Below are 15716 nucleotides of genomic sequence, written 5' to 3' on the forward strand. Positions count from 1 at the left end.
ATTTACTGATTTTTTGAGTGACTCGGCTACTTGGTGGTCATTTTATCCACGTCTGATAAATAACTATGACTCTATGAGACAGTTTTGAAGGATCTTTACTTGTAACTGATCACTGAAATGTGTAGCAGATTAAGACACCAAGCTGTTAAACAATTGCTTCCTGCTGTCAAGGATACAGGGGTTTGATTCCTTCCACCTCCACTTGCTTATATGTGAATTTGAGTAAGATGTTTAACTTGACAGTGTTTTCAGGTCACCCCTGAAAAGGGACACTTGTGTAGAGTATTCCTACCTGGTTAAATATGAATACAAATAAAAAATAATAAATTACTGATGAGCTAACCTTTAATGAGCACTGCAAAGGATGTCATCCCAGTGAAGAGTTCTGCTTGTACTTAAGGTGATATCAGTATTTTATCTATACTGTTATTACCTAGTCAAATAAAACATCAAGTCTGTGTGAATTGCTTTGGAATGTGCTGCTTGAAATTCTTATTTTATCTGTTTTTGTACATGTTGTACATTCCTTATAATAAAAGAGCACCAGACCTTAACTTAGTGACTGGTCAGCTTGACTTCAAATTTATTTAGTTTTCAGATTACATTGTATACAAATGTGTATAGTCTTGTCAGTTATGCAGTAACACCATGCTGCAAACTGAAATAAATGAATCCTGTTACTGAAAAAATGTATTTATATATGATTCATTGAAGTTACAAGGGAGTTACAAGGCTATTTAGTCACACCTCCACAATTGTCTTGCCAAAACCCACCTTTGGGCTGTCTCCTTTTCGGAAGGAGAGCTAGGCTATTCACTTTTATTATGCATTTTTATAATGACAAAGATAAATATGATGTGAAGGATGTGAAATATGAGAATTGCACTAAATTTGTATGTACTGAAATAAAAATGCAAACTTTTGTAATACAATTCCATTTACATTTCTGTAGAACTAACAGCCTATTTCACTTTCAGTTTGCACTACACAAAAATCTGCCCTGGCAGCAATAACAGTACCAGGATATCTGCACTGGTGACAGTAAGAAATTAATTTAAATCATTTTATTGTACCTGATAAATTCAACAGTAACACTAATATTCATTTTTCACCAAGCCACTGCTCCCCTCAGCTACACAGATTCCTAGCTCCAGTTCTCCATATGTCTCCAAGCTCAGTCTTGGCATGCCCACAGCCTGGCGATGGAAGGTTCATACAGAAGACATCTGGTTTCCCTGTTACCTCAGCTACTCCAGTGCCAACCAGCACAAGTGATTAGGATATGATTGTCATTTTAATTCAGGGCTATGCTTTCAAGAAACAAACCTAACAGCCAAAGCTTTAGTAATACATTTGCAATATGAATATTTCTGTTTCACTGTAAACCATCTAATATTCACATACCTGTCTGCTTTCAGATTCCGGTCATGTCCTTCTGTCTTAGTCTTTTTCAGGGATTCACATTGCTACTGTTGCTCTTTAAGCACCTAAATGAAAATAGCATATTAAAATGTATTTAGCCCTACCTGTATATACTACTGTATAAAACTGGATGAATGTGTGCACAAAATATTTTATTTTGCATTGCACTTGTTTGTAATGACCCAAGACACAGCTGTAACCTCCCCACCAAGACATGACACACACTGTCCAGAGCAAAGCAACACAAAAATAATCAACAATTTAAAAATATATATGGTAGCATTTCATACTGGCCATGTAACACTGTTTTTGTTTTCAATAGAGAAGATATTGTAGCTTTGTTCCCACCGTAAATAAATAGAAATGCTCATGAAAATATTTTAGATTTTTACTTTGCCACATTTTATAACAGCCAATATGACACTTGAATATGGCCATTTTGAGTTATCAATTGGTAACAAATTAATTTATTTAGGAATAGACAAATGTTTGAGTAGCATTTCTTCAGAGTTTCCATCAATGATTTTAAGCCGTCGATATGAGTTAGTGAATATCTTAATAGAAGATAAAAAAAAAAAAAAAAAAAAGAAAAACTAAGGATCCCCCCCCCCCCCCCCATCACATACCTCTAGCTCACTGAAACAACCTTAACATATAATCTAAGGTGTGCTGATCAGGTGATTTTTATTTAGCAGCATAGGTATGATACGCCCAGTCTTCTGCATGGGGATGGGACAGGGAATTTCCTGCAAGACTGCAGTTACTTCCTATAGATTTCTGACCTCTCTGTCAAATATATTTATGATTTGTGGCAAGGTTTGTCACTCATTGTGAAAATAATTCCCTAAACCTACAGTACAAGATATTTCATGTAGGCCTACCTATTTCATCAGGTAATTCCACAGGGGTTAAGGGTGCTTAATATGCCCACGTATGGGAGCATGTACACTGAGCTGCTATCTGGATGGCAACAACTAAACACAGAGTTGAGCTTCAATTATATTCAGTTACTAATTGAATTTTTTAAGCCGATTGAAGCTGCTCTATTGGATGGGGTAAATAAGAAACGTCCATTGTTGCTGAATAGTTACTCTGGTGAGGTATGCCTTACAGTGTTGGATAATATGCTGGACAGTGTATCTATGTATGAACAATGCATATGTGCACAGAAAAATAAGAAATTAGACAGAAATATCCATGATTTTAAGCAGGGGCATGTGTTTTACTGGCTGAAACATTCTGAACCATCAGAGACGGGATCAGAGGGTTCAGCCAGTGCTACGAGAGCTGATGTCACTAATGAGGCAGCACAGAGTTCTACCTCTTTTTAATTTCTCCAAGTCTTTTGGGTTTCTAATACTATGACAGGAATGGTCCCCATTCCTAAGTCAGAGTACAATTAAAGTTCATGAAATTAGTATTGTTTCACTCTTTGATGTCAGCCAGTAGTGCTCTTTGCAGCACCCGCAGTGTGCCCAGTAATAACCCCTTCTGCAATTCGTACTGGGTTACATGGATTGGTAACATATCTAAATATGATTGTAAATTATTTTTCATAAGACCCGTTGCTTACTACTATTGGAACTGTCTGGGTATCTTTCTTCCAGATGGCTCTCATTTCTGCCTGCAGATCCTGGTATTTTATGACTTTGTGTTTCTCTGTACGTAAGACACTGTAGTCACTGGGTGTGGCAATTTCAATGATCAATGCTACTTTTGTCCTCTTTTCTTGTACCACTATATCCAGTTTTCTAGCATCTATCTTTTGAACTGTTGGTAATGGGTGATCCCATGTGATATAAACCTCATCATTTTCTGTGATGCTTTGTGGCTCATGTTTCCAGTATTTTTCGGCAACTTTGATGCCATAATGTTTGCACAATCCCAAGTGCAACAGTCTCCTAACATTATTATGCTTTTCAGTATACAATCCTTCTGCCATTAGTATGTTGCAACCAGCAACGAGGTATGTGACTGTTTCCAATTCAGTTCCCGAAAACCTACATTTGTCTGTTTCTCCCACATGTTCAATGGACTTTGTAAACCAGCGTGTACATAACCCACTGTCTTGGGCTGCCAATATTAACCTTTCATTTCATGGTTTGAACTCACCTGTCCTCAACCATTCCTGCATTCGTTCTTGATCAACATGAGGCTCTTCCAGAGGTTTTCTATACTTGCAACTATATTTATGTTTTTTCAACATTTCTTGCCTTCTCATCTGATCCTTCACCTTATATTCTTTCTTTTGTTTTTTGGCACATTCAGTTGCTGCCTGATTACTATCCACTTCTGGTTTGATTTCCATTCCTGCTTGACGTCATATGCTTCTGCTAGATTAAGCAGAGACATCATCTTAGATTTATTCTCCTCATGTTTCAAAACTTTCACTACATTTGGATCTTGTGAAGACAGTAGATATGTGTGGAGTCCTGCGATTGCAGATCTATGCATGTAATCAATTTCAAGGAGGCCCATCCCTTCTTCGGAATGGGGAATATATAATCTTGATATACACTGATTTTTATAAATCATTTGGTGAGCATGAAGAAGCATCCTTCTTGTTTTAATATCCAATCTATCCAACACTTTTTGGGGCCAGTCAATCACTCCAAAACTGTAAGTTAGGACAGGAAGAGCAACTTGATTTATAGCTTGGATCTTGTTCCTAGATGTCAATGCTGTTCTCAGGATTAATTTAAGTCTTCTACAAGTATTCCTTACTGACTTTTATTTGCATTTGTTCATGTTTTATTGCTGATCCTTCATCAATTCCCAAGTATTTATACACTCCCTCTTCTCAAGTTCTTTTATATCACATTGTTGTCCCAAACTGATGTTTTCCTGGTGCTGCAGTTTTCCTTTTTTAAAGGTTGCTTTTGCACATTTATCAAGACCAAATGACATTCCAATATCATCTGAAAAAGTTTTGACAACCTCCAGCTGCACTTTCAATTCCTTATCTAATGAGCTATACAGTTTTAAATCATCGACAAAGAGATGATGAGAAGTCATTAGACTTTGTTGTTTTCTAGGAGCCAAATTGTAGCCATGGCCTAAGCTGTTAAGTAAACAGCTTAATGGATTAATGGCAAGGCAGAATAGCAAGGGTGACAGAGAGTCACCCTGGAATATCCCCCTTTGAATATTTATCTCTGGGATAAAAATCTGTCCTTTATCATGCTTAATTGCAAAGTGGTATGCCATTGTTTCATGGTAGGGTGTATCTTATACATTTTTAAGCACTCTTTTATCCATGAATGTGGGATACTATTAAATGCTTTTTTATAGTCAATCCACGCCATAATTAGATTCTTCCCCTTTTTACAGTTCTCTACTATAACTTTATTTAACAACAAATGATTCTTTGTTTCATATGACTTTCTTTTATTGCCCTTTTGTTCTACTGCCATAATTGAGTTTTCTTCTAAATTACTATAAACTCTGTCGGCGTCAGTTCCCATGCATAGTTTATACGTCGTTGGAAGACAAGTTATTGGTCTATAATTTTTAGAGTAGCTTGCAGGTTCACTCTTAAGTAAGAGCATTGTTTTTCTTGTTGTTAACCAGTGTAGTGTCTGTTCGAGGTGCACATATAAATAGTTCTTACTCATGGCTAAATCCTCGTGGAAAGATGTTAATACTTTCAGCCAAAAGTTAGGTATTGCATCTGGGCCTGGGGTTTTCCAATTAGAGGCTTTTCTTAACTTTGTTTCAATCTCTCTGGCAGTTACTTCATCCCATTTCATGTTCTGTACCTTTAACATTCTTATTCTTTCTTTTACTTCTTCTATCCATTTAGCATCTTTCTTATGTTCCACAGGATCTTCATAGATACTTCTCCAAAATGTATCTATTTCTTCTTTTTTTGGCAGTCTTTCAATTCTTTTTACCTTATTTCCCAATTCACTATAAATTTTTTTGGGATCATCAATAAATTGCTTATTCTGTACTTATCCTTTATATTTATCTTTGTATCTTCTAAGTCTTTCCGCCTGTGCTGAAATTTTTAGTTTGTTATTTGTGATATACATGATAGATCCCGGTCTGTTCTAATACTGCGCATTGCTTTTATCACATCTATCTTTCTTAGTATTTTTGTTGATCTGTTCCTTCTTCTATAATCTTCTAACAGTGACACTTTTTGTTTTAGCTGCTTTATAGTTTTCTCCATTCGATATTTCCATGATGGTATTCGCTTTCACCCCTTCCTTTCCCTCACTACCCTGTGTTCCTGTGGTAGAACTTTATCAGTTATTAATTGAGCAGCACAGTAATATATTCTGTTTACTTCTGTTATATTACATGGATCTCTATGAACAGTCCTAATTACTGCATTCATTTGTTTTATTAAACTTCTGACTTTTGGGGTTTTATTAACCTTCTGCAGTCTATTTCTTTCATTGATCTTGATATATCTGTCTATGTCTATTAAATCAAGCAACTCTTCTCTTAACTCATTTTCTTCCAAACTGAGGGTACATCCCTTATTTTTTGTTTCCTGTGGGCATTCTACAGAGATTCTACAGCATCTTCCTGTGACACATTCTCTTCAATTTCATCCAGTCATCTGTTGCTCTGTCACATGTGAACTCATTGGCCTATCACTCCTCAACATTGACTGCATCAATTTCCACAGTTTCCTGTTCCTTCCTTTGCTATCTAACTTCAAGTGAACGTTTATACTGGTTGCCTGTAGACGGCTCCAAAATATCTTGATATGGCACCTGACCAATTGCTTCCTGTTCCACTGATTTCGCCTTAATTTGGATATCCATTGCTCTATCCTGTTGTGGTGTTTTTTGCATTTGATTTTCTGCACTAAATCCTTCTCTTTGCAGTTGCTCCATAACCTCAATTTCTACTTCTTTGACTTCTGCATTACTAATCTCCTTTTCTTCTTTTCCTGTTAATCTCCTTATTTTGTATAGTAAAGTTTTCCATATCTGGATTCCTTTCCCTGTATTTCTCTTCAAATATCCTTGGTGCTGCTCTCTTTGTGTTGGTTTGTTTTGCTTTCTCCTTTGCATAAATATTGCACCATATTAAATCTCTTTTCCTTTCCCCTGTCCACATTTCTTCTTCACATGTCTCCTGATCTTCTTGCTTTTCCTTATTCTGGGGACTCACACCATCATGCTGTGATGTAGTCTGTGTTAGACCTTCTACATTAAATCCTTCACTTCGCAAGCACTCCATAACTTCAACTTCTATTTCTTTAACTTCTGCTTTACTAATATTTTTTTCCACATTACATCTTTGTGTTAATAATCTTTTTATTGTGAAATTTTGCAATCTGAATACCTCCAATGAGATGATGGTGATTGATTCTTCTGTGGGGGCTGGCTAGGACATAAAGCAACCGGATGTTCTGAAAAAGGTTTTGTCTGCTCAGCCAGCTGATATTCCTTTTCTGTTGCCCACCAGATGGAAATCAACCCCGGACAGGTTGAAGTCTCCGAGCAGAGGACGAAAGAGAATGAGATCCATGAAGGAAGATTTTCAGCCACAAATATCGACAAGGATTCCAACAAAAAATGCCTAGTTTTAAATTTATCCAGTAAGCAGCTTACTCCTGCACAGATGTCGTTATTACAGCATGGTCTATCCTTTGTGGGAGTCAGATTATGTGCTGGCTATCAGTGACTTTACCCCATATTTACCCCATATTTAAGGTTTTATAGAAGGTTTGTTGATGATTGTTTCTTGATTTGGGAAGGGACGCTAGAGAAATTGCTTGAGTTTATAGAAGATCTACATTCAAACACTACATATTTAAAATTTACTCATAATTTCTCAAGAGACTCTGTAGATTTCCTGGATGTTCAGGTTTCCAGTAGTGTCAATTCTGGACTTGAAACAGGTTTATTTAGAAAGCCTTGCAGGAGAAATGCCATGTTGCAGAGGGACAGCATGCATCCTGGTTTTATTTATAAGAATATTTTGAGGAGAAAGGGTATGCATATATCCAGACTAAACAGTACTGAGCCAGGGTTTCAACGAGATTTACATACTCTAGGGTATGAATTTTTGGAGAGAGGTTACAGCAGTAGAGAAGTAAGGGATATGTGTAATGAGACCCTGAACTCTAGGAACAATGAGGCTTATCCTTATTTCTCTGGTATGAGTATAGGAAAGACAGATGATGCCCGAACATGTAAAAAATCAAAGGCTGCATATTTTGTTGTTCCTATGTCACTACATTATACTAGCGATGTTAAGATAATTTGTGACACCATCAGAATGAACTGGTTAATTTTACAAACAGATGACAGTATAAAAGATCTAGTGGGTGCTAAACCATCTTTTCATTTTAAGAATAGGAAATCTTTAAAATGACAGTTATGTTATAAGAACAGCAAGACACAAGGAAGGACCAGTATTGCTGGGGACATAATGCACCCATGCAATAAATGTAATTATTGCACATACATTAACGCTTCAGATCTTTTTGTGCATCCATTAACAGGCACTGAGTTTAAATTTAAGGTTCAAGCTGATTGTGCCACATTCAATGTGATATACATCGCTATTTGCATGAAATGTGTAAGTTTCTATATTGGAAAGACCAATCGCTCCTTAGCTGAACATATTAGGGACCACCTATACTGTATATGGAGGAAGAATGCCAGGAATTCTTTGGCTAAACATGTAATTGAAAGGGATGAAGATCACTCTTTTACATTCATGGTGATAGATAGGGTCTGGATGAGTGCCCAGGGAGGTGATTTCAGAAACTACACTGAAGAACATGAATTGCATTGGATTATTACACGGCAAACTGATAAGTATCCAGGGTTAAATGGTAGGGTTTCTTTAAAACCTGCTCTAAAAAGGAGAGGACTCTTTAAATAATTTTAAATAATTTTAAATAATTTTAATAATTGATTGAATAGGATGTGTGATTAGTCTATTTGAATGTTAGAATGATGCTGATTGGAAGCAATGTGAAGATTTTATTACTTAAGCACTTGGTTTAGTTTTTTGTACAATGGTCTGATGAAGCACTATTTTGGAGTGTGAAAGCGCTTACCGTCTTATCTGCAATAAACGTTTTATGAGTATTATTCAGCCATGTTTCTGTGTGTTTGCACTAGTTTTATGCTACATTTTGTTTTTGCTTGTCGCACAGTTTATTCCTTGTGGGTTTCATTTTTAATAATCGTATTTCATGTGTCAGCCATACACACATCTCAACCTCTCCTACCAATACACCAAGATACACACATTGTGTGTTTGTCTGCATGATATGTTTGTATTCAACACACTAATGAGCAATACTATCAGTACTATCAATACTAACTCATGTGACCGCTAATGTGTGATTCCAGGATTTTGTCTGTTAATACTGAGACTGCAGTGTCATTGGAATTTATCTTTTCCAAAAAAAAAAAAATAGAATAAAATAGTGGTAAACTTGGCCTTGAGAGAATCACAATTCCAAGCAAAAATAAAACTCAGCCAAGAAAGGTCAGAACTCAATTTAATAAAACGCAACTAACACAAATGAGCAAAGCTTTTGGGCTTAGCCCTTCCTCAGTGCAACATATAAAATTAACAATTCCATTTCACATAGATAACTATATAAAACCACATGACAACAACCTTCTCACATGATAATCATATCATGTGATATCTCAGCCACAATACATTATATCATTATTTATATTGCATTTGCTTTTTTTATTAAAATTGGTTTTAAACTAATAGCAGCATTGATCATTGGATATTTATCTGCAGCAAGCATAGTTATCCAGTCATACTCCCTTGTTTCAACTGTATTATTTATAATACCCCCTCTAAGATTTTTACTGATTACATCAATGACCCTAAATTTAAAATGATGACTTATATCAAAATCTAAAGTATATTTTGGTAATGCATTCATGTGAACCTGTCTACGCATATCTAAACTGTGCTCTATAATTTGATCTTTTAGCCTCCAAGTAGACTTACCTACATAGAAGGCACTACGTTTAACACAGGTGGTAAGGTACACTATATTCTCAGTGTTACATGCTAATCATTATGTGCATTAAAACAGCATACATGCACCACATGTATTTAATGGGGTGGTTAAGAGCAAGTAGATTAAATAATAATGATGAAAGATTTACTCATCAAATGAATGAAATGGCGGAAGAATTTAAGGAGAGAGGATACAATCAAAGCCTATTAGAAAGAACTATTTTTTTTTAATTATTACTACTGCTAGGACTCACCTCCACACATGCCCTTAGCACCGTGTGCCTGCCTTTCCCTTAAAGGAGTACAACAGGTTTCTCTAATTTATTCCTCAACTTCACGGCCCTTTTCCTCCCTATTTACATTGTCCTCTGTAAAGCAACAACAATAAAGCATTTACAATGTTTATAATTCCCCTCACTTCTGTAACAGAAGCCTACCTTCTCATACTGTGATGGTTTCACTTACAAAATGATTCTCTCACGTTTGAATAAAGCTTGCTGGAGTCACCCAATTACTGACATCATCGAGGCCAGGCAGTGCAGGTACTTTTTTTTTTTTTTAATCAGTTCCCTCCCCCAAAGTGACATCACCACAGCCGTCATCGGATTCTAACTAAAATAATAAGACCCACCCATTCTGTGATGTCATGGCTCCCTTGTCCTTCCCCCAGCCTGAGTGCTGTTCATTTTATTCAGTAGTAGTGTAGTAACACCGATGTTTGGAAACACAGAAATTTGGTATGCATACTTGTACATTCTGCAGGGCAAATGATGCTTAGGTGGTGTATCGCTTGCATACTTCTCTGTTGTATTTGCACCAGATACTGCTAGTGTGCAGTGCAGGAATAGAAAGATTAAAACATTACCCTGGTATCAGAGGTGGCAGTGCAACATATTCATAGTGGCTTAACATGAGAGTAGCTCTAAGCAAGCACCATGTGAAACCTGAACAAGCACCTAGAATTATTCAGTGCAGCTTCCACACCTCAAGTCTGAAAATGAATTCACATACTCACATGAACAGGAGTAGCTGCATATTAATGGCTAAAGGTGTATGGGCATATTGGGTGGTTACTACACTGCAAAACTGGTATGCAATGGTGGAGATATTTGGAAGGCATGAGCAAACACACCAGTATATTAAAACTATAGCACCAATTGAACTGGAGGCTGGCAAATAGATTTAGTAAGGGATTTTGTCCATGCACAAATATTTCAACACTGATTATTTGCAGTGGCATCCATTATCTGATTCAAGGTAAGTTAACCTTGATGTCCTTTATTAAAAAAAAAATCAATAAAACATTTACTTTGTTGTAAGTGACTTCTGGGCACAAGAAAAAGGAAGGGGAAAAATATAGCAATGTGGTTTGTATGTACAAAGACAAATCCAGGGACATTGCAAAAGGTTTTTTTTTTTGCAAACCAACCAGTGGAGTAAAAACATATGAAGGCAAACACTGCATACCAACACACTTTGCACATGTAAATCTCAATTTTTAACAAGGTGGAAGCACAAAGTGATACCTTAACACTTAAATTAATAAAGAGCTAAACTGGTTAATAGTATAAATGTTTTATTCTTTAGCTCCTTGGTGCAAGACCTTACTGGATGTAATTGCAGTCAAGTAAGGCCATGGCTATAGTGCAGCAAAAAAATGCCCCCTCTAACAAAGGAAATGCTAGAGCAAAGATTAAATTACATGAGTCAAGCACCCTGCTGAGATCTACCAAACAATGGAATTAACAGGTCAAATTACCCTCAGGACTTTGACAGCTAGGGAAGCTAAGTGTTATGGGGGAGGGGAGAAGTAAATGGACTGGAATTCATTGTCTTACAAATTAGTGCCATTTAAGCTAAATTAGAAAAAAAGGCATCAGTAAACAGCACTTTGAGTGTGTTCTGTGGCATTTGCACTGTTTCTGTTTTAAGTAGTCATCCAGCAGCAGGGAATGTTACTTACACTGTTCTATTTTACTCAGTACTTTGTACGCATGCAACATCTATGAAATGACAGGAACTTTAGGCAAAAGGAAGCCTGCATGATGTAACATTTTTGAGCCAAACAATGATTTCTGGGATATTGGATGGCAACCTGATTTATCCAAACCACGTCAATATGCCAGCCTCCAGGTGGTCAGAGTCTGGAATTACATATAAACATATTTAAAATCCTGTAAATAATCCCAGAGTGCTGTTAAAGTGTAGGAAACATCATGCCATGATGTTTTAAGCATGTTTTTTGAGTCTGTGGGTGCGGTACTCCTTTAAGCAAAACTTGTATCCCTGATCACCCAAGAATTCTGATCGTCTGGCCCTGCATTGCTCCCTCTACAACCTGGGAAGATAGCAACCTTTCTGCAGTTTCCCTTAAGCAAAACTTGTATCACTGACCACCCAAGAATTCTGGTCATCTGGCCTTGCATTGCCCACTCGACAACCTGGGAAGATAGCAGCCTTTCTGCAGTTTCTCTTGAGCAAAACTTGTATCCCCAACCACCCAAGAATTCTGGTCATCTGGCCCTGCATTGCCCACTCTACAACCTGAGAAGATAGCAGCCTTTCTGCAGTTTCCCTTAAGCAAAACTTGTATCCCCGACCACCCAAGAATTCTGGTCGGCTGGCCCTGCATTGCCCACTCGACAACCTGGGAAAATAGCAGCCTTTCTGCAGTTTCCCTTAAGCAAAACTTGTATCCCAGACCACCCAATAATTCTTTTCATTTGGCCCTGCATTGCCCGCTCGACAACCTGGGAAGATAGCAGCCTTTCTGCAGTGTATGTAACTTGAATGTTTTAGGAGTAATACATGGTTCTTGCTATCCCATTTTCTCTCTCATTAATTTGGCAGCATTCAGCTAAGGGTATCCCACTTTGACTTTATGTCCCTGTAGCTTCCCTGCTAGGTCCTTCCCATATTTTTTCCCTTCTGTAGCATTTAGTTTCCAACATAATTAACCCCTGAGGCATTAGCTCACTCCCATGTTCAAGGAAGTTTGACAGCAAATCCCCTTCTCTACATAACTAGCTGTAGGCTGTAGTGTAGAAACTAGTTGTTGAAAAGAATAACAGAGCTATAAAATAAATAGAATTTTGTGCAGAATTAAAAGAGTTGTAGTTTTAAATTAAGAGTTGTGTAGATAACTGACCTGGACAACACCGTTCTCTGAACCGATAGATTGGTTTTGGTAGGCATCTTCTGCCTCATGGGTCAGAACTAGTAATTACAGCCTCCGTAAAACTCCATAAGCCCATCATGTTGTTTATCTTTTTTATGTGATAAATACATCCAATATCTAGGATAATCTAACCCACTTTCCCCCTTCCAAGTTCTCCCTTTTTTTCATGCTGTAAAGTATAACAAAGCTTTAGAATCTCCTTTAGAACTGTGTAATTGGCTGATGTAGTGCCCCTCCCCTCCAGGTAAGCTGACTGAGGAGTTATACATTCTGGAACACGCTCACCGCCATTTTTAAAATTATTACTACTGCTAGGACTCACCTCCACACATGCCCTTAGCAGTGTGTGCATGCCTGTAATTAATAACTGATGTGTTATCTTATTAATACAACAATTCAATGTATCTGTAACACTATTTAAACTATTACAATGTAGTGACTGGTTAAGTGTAACACATTGAATTGGTAACAATCTTTACTATGTTGTAGCATCTATTGTTTAGCTAAGCAATTTGTACTGCATAGTGTCTTTTCAAATGACCTACTATTAACTGTTGCTTGGCTGTAGAAATTAATCAGTGACTTTGAAACGATCACATGCTGCCATATATGAGAGTAAATAAATGCTAGTTTTGATTTTGTATAAAAGTAGAGTGAATTATTTTATAAAAGTAGAGTAAAAGATTAAGTTGTTTCTTGTAATTAGAACGGATGGTAAATGCAGTGTCGTTGCAGTGCAGACATGCGAATAATGTGTATCTAACACAAACCGCAGCTGCAAATTATGTGAAACAACGCTGTGAAAGCACCATATACATTAGCCTGTGCTTTCTTTTTATTTGCTTACTAAAATAACAAACAGAAAAGGGAATCAGGATGTTTATTATGTCGTAATGTTAAGCAATAGCATAGTAGTTAGTCCTGGGCCACTGAGTTTAACTACTGATACAGCATGATAGTAGTAGCGCTAAGAATACACAGCTAAATACAAAACCTGTGTAATCAAAAAATAAGACATTGTGAGCATTTTGTATAACCTGTTCGACCTAGGTAATAAGACATGTGCATTTTTGTAATGTAAACAACAATAAGGATAGTAGCTGTATAAAGTAGTGGTAATCACTCATGTATTAGAGTACATGCAACCTGTTCCTACTGTTACTTTGTATGCAATGGACACCACTAACTCTGGAACTACACTGAAATTCTCCCATCAGTTACCTTCTGTTTATTTTTTCTTTCAGATCCCTTAAGCAAAACATGTATCCCCAACCACCCAAGAATTCTGGTCATCTGGCCCTGCATTGCTTGCTCTACAACCTGAGAAGATAGCAGCCTTTCTGCAGTGCATGTAACTTGAATGTTTTAGGAGCATACCTGGCTCTTGCTATCCCATTTTCTCTCTCATTAATTTGGTGGCACTCAACTAAGGGCATCCCACTTAGACTTTATGTCGCTGTAGCTTCCCTGTTAGGTCCTTCACATATTTTTTCCCTTCTGTAGCATTTAGTTTCCAACATAATTAACCCCCAAGGTATCGTCTCACTCCCATATTCAAGGAAGTTTGACAGCAAATCCCCTTCTCTACATAACTAGCTGTAGGCTGTAGTGTAGAAACTAGTTGTTGAGAAGAATAACAGAGCTATAAAATAAATAGAATTTTGTGCAGAATTAAAAGAGTTGTAGTTTCAAATTAAGAGTTGTGTGGATAACTGACCTGGGCAATACGTTTCTCTGACCCGATAGATTGGTTTTGGTAGGCATCTTCTGCCTTGTGGGTCAGCCCTGCTCCATTCACCCTTACTGCGCTTGGGCTCACTCCGCTCCCCTACCCTGCCCCCAATTCCCACCCGCCCCCACTAACTATAGATTTATACTGATACACTCCTCCCATGCACCCTGCACCAATCACATAACAGCCCAACCAACATCAACTACCAATCCTCTTATACTGCAACCTACTCACTCCTACCACTAATTACCGCACACACTCCATTACATCCAATCATCAAGTATATATTCAACCTCATCACTCTTGCACTACTAGCTATAACTTATCACATCACCTCCCATCACATCACTCTTCCTACTACCATTACTATCCCATCACAACATATATCCACTTACCCAACTCGCACCAAACACTATAGCTTACACATACCCTCAAGCAGTCACCACCACAGCACAATCCCTGATAATAATGAGAAAAAGACTGTTTCAGTTGATATTATTCAGGAGAATCAGAATATGCATGCAGAAACTTTGGATATATTTATCAGCACTGTTACTGTTATCCACAATTCCAGAAATTCTCCAGACTGTTATTGTTTATCAGAACTGTTATTGGAGACACTATTCGGATATTGTTAACATCTAATAAAACATTCTTAACCAAACTACAGCGTATGCAGAATTCATTCAGCAAAGTACAAAAAGACATGGACCATAAAGGACAGACTGGCACTTTTTCAGCACAAGTTTGGGTAATTAACAAATAAAGACTTTCATTACAGTCTCATTTCAGTTGTTTCCAGTTAATTCCAGTATACTACAATCGTATAAATTGAGGGGGAAGTGGAGTCTACTCACACACTTGGGTACACATAAGGCAATGAATTATTCCATGGTGCCATGCCAGTCCTTCATAGGGCATATACCCATACTAACATACTGTGTTCACAGCCTACTGGTAGTTTGAAGGATCACCAGTTCACCTATGTGTTTGTCTTTAAAACATGGGTGGAAACTGGAGAACACAATAAGAACCCACAAGGAAACAGAGAAGATATTCAGACTCCATGTAAAAGGCACTCCAACCTGTGACCAAACTAGAAAAATAAGATCAATGAGCCACCATGCTAACAGACACATCACTGTGCCACTTGCATTCTTTTATATTTATTTAAACTGAACAGCAAGCATTACCAATAGTTTCTTTTTATTTAATTAGATAGTGGGTGTACAGTGCAAGAAAGGAAGGCAGCATGTAGGATATATAACTCTATAAAACTGAATGCAGCCTGTCTCACCCTCAGTGCAGATGAATAAAGTACTCACTGTGACCCAGATGACCTGAGTTCAAGTCAGTGGCCTAGATGCAAAAGTGGGCAGGCTGGGGAAGATGTGAGTGAGTGGCCACTGGTGACTC

The sequence above is a fragment of the Protopterus annectens genome, chromosome 3.part0, assembly GCF_019279795.1.
Source record: "Protopterus annectens isolate FY-2018-M chromosome 3.part0, PAN1.0, whole genome shotgun sequence".
In the NCBI taxonomy this organism is placed as follows: Eukaryota; Metazoa; Chordata; order Ceratodontiformes; family Protopteridae; genus Protopterus; species Protopterus annectens.